General features: G+C 53.0%; 1 protein-coding gene across 8 annotated transcripts in view; it reads left to right on the forward strand.

Annotated features, from left to right (window-relative positions):
- LOC127033268 (zinc finger protein 585B-like) overlaps nucleotides 1-6,020 on the forward strand; it is a 52,523-nt gene that overhangs the window by 37,489 nt on the left and 9,014 nt on the right. The gene's annotated exons all lie outside the window — the stretch shown is intronic.

Genomic DNA, 6,020 nt, shown 5'->3' on the forward strand with positions numbered 1-6,020 from the left:
TTCAACTATTAAAATTGTCCTGGTTAAACATTAAAAGAATTCACAACAGAGGCCCCCACCCAGGATCCCGGCTCTTGCCCCCACCCGGCATCCTGGCTGCTGCCATGACTGGCTGAGCCCGGCAAAGCACAGGGGGAGAGGCTGGAATTGCTCTGGGCCCAGTGCAATGCTTTTTAGAGCAGGGGTGCAGTGCCCCCGTTTATCCCTGTCCGTGCCCCCTCTACCCTCTTGAGGGGGCTGGGAGCAGGGCCATGGCTCTGGGAGGGGGGAAGTCGGGATGCAGACAGGGGTAAGAGGCCTGAGGCTGGATGTGGAAGCTGATTAAGTCACCCCCGTCCTACTGGTATTTCCCCCACCTCCCGCCCGGAGGCGTCCCAGTCCATGGCCTGTACCCCGCGGAACGCTGGGAAGGGCAGGGACAGAACTAGGTCAGCAGCCAGAAGTGCTCAAAGATCATGAATGTGCCACTCCCTGCCCTCCCCCAGTCATCTTACAGAGATGATGCGGGGGGGGGGGCGCTTTTTATTTGCCCTCTGGATTTGCACCTTCCCAGGGACACTGTCACCTAGAGCCTGAGGGTGTGTGGCCACCGCCAGAGCATGTGTCTGACTAACAGAATCCCTGCAGCACAGCCAGGGCCTGGGCAGGAGGCCAGTCTGTGAACTGCCCTGGCATTCCAGAGACACTGTGCTTCCTCCGTGCCCGCAGAGTGGCAGTACCAGCCCGCTCTTCTTTCCCCTCCCCTCCCTGCGGATACCAGCATGGACTGGCAGGGGTCCTTCAGGGGCGGACACCATCAGCTTTTGTGCACAGCTGATTTCTCATCCATTGGACTCAGAGAAATCCTTTTCCAGTGTCCCCCGCCCCCAGCACTGCAATCACCCCTTCGCTATAGATGTGAAACTTGATTGACACGTGATCGCTCTGATCAGCAGCTGTATGTGGAGAGGCTGGGGTCCCCCGGGGTCCCCCCACCCCTCTCCCCTTAGTGTTGAAAGGGGACCTGGAGTTCAGTGCCTCTTGCATTCCACAGGTGCCAGGAAAGGCAGAGCAAGCTATGATGTGAATCCACGTGATCGCTTTTAGTCCACAGCCCCAGCTCTGCCTCCACACTGGGCATCAGAGTAATTACTGCTTCCCCCAGGGAGATCAGACCAACTCCATGTGTCTGATTCCCCAGCAAGCGGAGACATCAGACTAATGCCTAGACTCCAAAGGCAGAAGGGATCATAGAGATATAGGCCTGGTCTACACTATGCGTTTAAACCGAATTTAGCATTGTTAAACTGATTTAACCCTGCACCCGTCCACACAACGAAGCCCTTTATATTGATATAAAGGGCTCTTTAAACCAATTTCTGTACTCCTCCCCGATGAGGGGAGTAGCACTGAAATCGGTATTGCCATGTCAGATTAGGGTTAGTGTGGCCGCAAATCGACGGTATTGGCCTCCGGGCGGTATCCCACAGTGCACCATTGTGACCGCTCTGGAAAGCAATCTGAACTCGGATGCACTGGCCAGGTAGACAGGAAAAGCCCCGTAAACTTTTGAATTTCATTTCCTGTTTGCCCAGTGTGGAGCTCTGATCAGCACGGGTGGCGATGCTGTCCCAAATCCAAAAAGAGCTCCAGCATGGACCGTACGGGAGATACTGGATCTGATCACTGTATGGGGAGACAAATCTATTCTATCAGAGCTCTGTTACAGAAGATGAAATGACAAAGCATTCGAAAAAAATCTCCAGGCTATGATACAGAGTCCACAGCACAGTGCTGTGTGACAAGCATAACGGAAAGCCAAAGAATCAAATGGACGCTCATGGAGAGAGGGAGGGGGTATTGAGGATTCCAGTTATCCCACAGTCCTCGCAGTCTCTGAAAAGCATTTGCATTCTTGGCTGTGCTCCCAATGCCTGAAGGGTCAAAAACATTTTCCCTGGGTGTTTCAGGGTATATGTCATCAATTTACACCCTTCCCCCTGCCAAAAGAAAAGGGAAAAAAAGTTTCTCGCCTTTTTTCAATGTCACCCTATGTCTACTGCATGCTGCTGGTAGACGGGGTGCTGCAGCGCTGAACACCAGCATCCCCTTCCCGGTGGCAGATGGTACAATATGACTGCTATCCATCATCATCATCAGCCCGTGACTGCTCCTGGCTGGCTTCGGTGAGGTTGGCCGGGGGCTCCTGGGTAAAAATGGGAATGACTCCCGGTCATTCCCGGCAGATGGTACAGAACGGCTGGTAACCGTCCTCACCATAGCAACTGGAGGCTGAGCTCTATCAGCCCCCCCTTTCATGTCTAAAGAAAAGATTCTGTACTGCCTGGACTATCATAGCAGCTGGAGGCTTCCTCCCCCTCATTTTATCTCACTAAAAAGTCAGTGTTTCTTATTCCTGCATTCTTTATTACTTTATCACACAAATGGGGGGGGGGGACACTGCCACAGTAGCCCAGGAGGGTTGGGGGAGGAGGGAAGCAACGGGTGGGGTTGTTGCAGGGGCACTCCCTAGAACGGCATACAGCTCATCATTTCTGCGGGATCTCTGGGGCTCTGACACGGAGCAGTTGTGCTCTCTGGTTCTCTAGTACACTTGCCCCATATTCTAGGCAGGACTGACTCTATTTTTAGACAAAACATAAAGAAGGGAATGACCCAGGGAATCATTCAGCAAGGCCAGCCAGGAGCACCCATGACAGCAGCAGACAGTACAAAACAACTGATAACCGTCATCTCATCACCACTTTACAATGGCAGACAGTGCAATAGGGATGGTAACCGTCTCTGCTACCTTGCAAAGGCAAATGAATGCTGCTGTGTAGCACTGCAGTACCGCCTCTGTCAGCAGCATCCAGTACATATACGGTGACGGTGACAAAAGGCAAAACACGCTCCATGGTTGCCATGCTATGGCGTCTGCCAGGGTAATCCAGGGAAAAAGGGCGCGAAATGATTGTCTGCTGTTGCTTTCATGGAGGAAGGATTGAGTGACTGCATTTACCCAGAATCACTTGCGACACTGTTTTTGCATTGGGATCTCAACCCAGAATTCCAATGAGCAGGGGAGACTGCAGGAACTATGGGATAGCTACAGGAAAGCTACCCACAGTGCAACACTCCGGAAATCGACGCTAGTCTCGGTACATGGACGCACACCGCTGAATTAGTGTGGCCGCGTGCTTAGTGTGGCCGCATGCACAGTGTGGCCGCATGCACTCGACTTTATACAATCTGTTTTACAAAACCGGTTTATGTAAAATCGGAATAATCCCGTAGTGTAGACATACCCTTCATCTCATCTGCCCTCCTCTAGAGCAGCCCAGAGACCTGCCCCCAAATAATTCCTACCACAGAGCTTTTAGAAAAACATCCCATCTTGAATTAACAATGGGCAGCAAGAGAGAACCCACCAGAACCCTGGGTACATTGGTCCAGTGGCTAATTACATTAAAATATAAAGGCACTTGAGTTTGTTTTCTTTGTAATATTGTTTCTGCCGCCGTATCCAGGCAGGCAACTAGTGGAGTTAGACTGGAATCCAGGGGAAGAGGCATATGAACCAATGCAGCCTACGGCTTATCCGAACATTAATATCAACATTTGGGTTGCACTAGTTGCTGGACAGCAGCTGTTTAACCAGCATTTCAGCCAGGAGCATGTCTAGTTTGTGCATTTCAAAGTCTGCCTTTGCTCCAGAAGAAACCCTAAGAAACTCCAGCCAGTGATCAATCTCTGGGCATTATTTTGAACACAGCTTTGGGATTCAGAGGGGAGACCCAAAAGGAGTTTTTATTCTTTCAAGAAGACTCTGCTGCTATTTTAGGCTGAAAGGGTGTAGCAATAATTAGTGACAGCACAAGCTAATCAACCTATTAAAGGAGCCAGAACCAGCCTGAGAATGGCTGGGCCTGGACTTTGAAAAGTGTAGCTGCAAATGATCTCAAATTGGGAAGTGAAACCAGTGCCTGCAAATCAGCCAGACATGGGCTGAGGATTTCTCTCCTGTGTTTGGAATTATGTTGACAGGCTCCCCCAGCTTGGACCTAGAAACCAACCCCCGGATGGGTCCAGGAGAGGCTGTGCCCGTGCTTCTGAAAGTGTCTCTGCTTCACATGGAGATTTCAGGTGCAGGCCTGGAGAGAAAGGGTGGGCTCGTGGGTAAAGCACTTGATTGGGGCTCTGGCGAGGGGCAGTCCGTTCCCGACTCCACTGTGAATTCCCTGCTCCTCAGTCAGTGCCTCAGTTTCCTACTGGTGTGTCTCTCACTCCCCATGCCTTTAGAAGGAGAACACTTCTGAACTAGAGCTGGTTGAATATCGGCAATTTTGAAATAAAAAAAAACATTTCAAAAGGAAACAAAAAAGCTGAAATTTCAAGGTGTCCCTTGGAACAAGAATGCTGAAAAAGCTGCAGTTCAGACCCCTCCTACTGTTTCATTTTGATCCCTCCCGGAAGTTTATTTTGGTTTGCTGGTCACCTTTTATGAAATATGACGCAGTACTGTGTTGGCAACGGGAACTGAAATGATTAAAAATGTCACCAAAATCTACATGCTGCTGCAAAACATTTTGATTTTGATAAAAGTGGAGTTTTGGGACCTGGCAGGCTGGGGCTGGAGTGGCTCTGGCGAGAGATCCGTACACAGGCGCTCAGCTGACTCCCCTCCACCTGCAGAGCAGATTGCAGAGTTGGACACTGAGGTGTTGCTGATATTCAGAGCAGAGTTCGAGCCACTGTGTCTGTAGCATCCCTCCCAGCTGTCAGCCTGCTCCTGAGCGAGAGACGGACACACCTAGGGAGAGCAGGGGAGACGTGCAAAGGGCAGAGGAAAAGCGAGGAGCAGCTGGGGAGGAGAACAGCTCTTCTCGCCAAAAGGGAAAGTAGGGGCAGGAGGGAAGGAAGAGGGTGGGATGGGGAGGAGATGGGAAGGGGTATGGGGTAGGGAAGAGATGGTGACAGGAGAAGTGGGGGCAGAGGGAAGCTGGAGCCCAGCATGCGGCATCCCCTTGGCAGAAACTGGGGCTCCCCTGTTAAGCAGACCCAGTGAACCCTCACCCTGACACGCCCCACCTCCCCTACATCTGTACCACCCCAATGAGCCCCCCAGACACCCTCCCCACTAAGCCCCAATCACCTGCACCTGGACCCCCATCCAAATGAACCCCACTTCCCCTGCATGTAGACTCTCCCTCGCTGATCCCCAAACCTTCACCTGGATCCCTTGCAGAGTCCCATTGCCCCTGCACTTGGAACTGCCCAATGAGCTTCTGTGCATCCAAATCCCCACTGAGCCACTTGCACCCAGATTGCCCCACAGAGAACTCTTACCCCCACCTGGATCCCCCCATACTAAGTCCCTCTGCACTTGGATCCTGCTGCCGGGCTGAGCCTGCTCACCCACACCTGGTGCATCTGGCAAGGGGGGCAGGGCCCCAGGGTGTTTCTGGGGCAGGCCTGGCCCTTGCACTGTGTCAGGGTTGGGTGCAGCATCACTGCTGAGTCCCTGTCCCAGGGTGGGGTGGGGTGGGGGGAGGCTGCAGGATGATCTCTCACCTCCATGCAACCAGTGGCCTGTGCTCCCCACTGCCATGATGGAGCCTCGACATTGATTTATTGACAAATAAAATGTGCAGAAATTTTAAAAATTGTGTGCAGAATTTTTATTGCTGGTGCAGAAACCCCTTAGGACTATGGGTGCTGTGCAGCTGTGAGGGTGGGACTGTGAGGAAGGTGGTGGGCAGTGGGGAGGTCCATGGGTGGGGGCGCTGGGTGAGCGGGGTGGTGTGCAGGGTGCTGTGCAGTTGTGGTGGGAGGCCAGTGGGGGAGGTCTCAGAGCAAGGGGGTGCTGGGCATAAGGGTGGGGCTCTGGGCAGGTGGGCAGTGTGGTGCAGGCCTGCCCGCAAGGGGAAGGGGCAGGCTGGCAGCACAGCGCTGGGCTGGGCTGTAAACAGCGCCCTCTGCTGGGCTGCGCAGAGCAGGGCCGCTCCCACCGTGCTGTGCCTCATTGCCTCCAGCCCACC

The sequence above is a fragment of the Gopherus flavomarginatus genome, chromosome 12, assembly GCF_025201925.1.
Source record: "Gopherus flavomarginatus isolate rGopFla2 chromosome 12, rGopFla2.mat.asm, whole genome shotgun sequence".
Lineage (NCBI taxonomy): Eukaryota > Metazoa > Chordata > Testudines > Testudinidae > Gopherus > Gopherus flavomarginatus.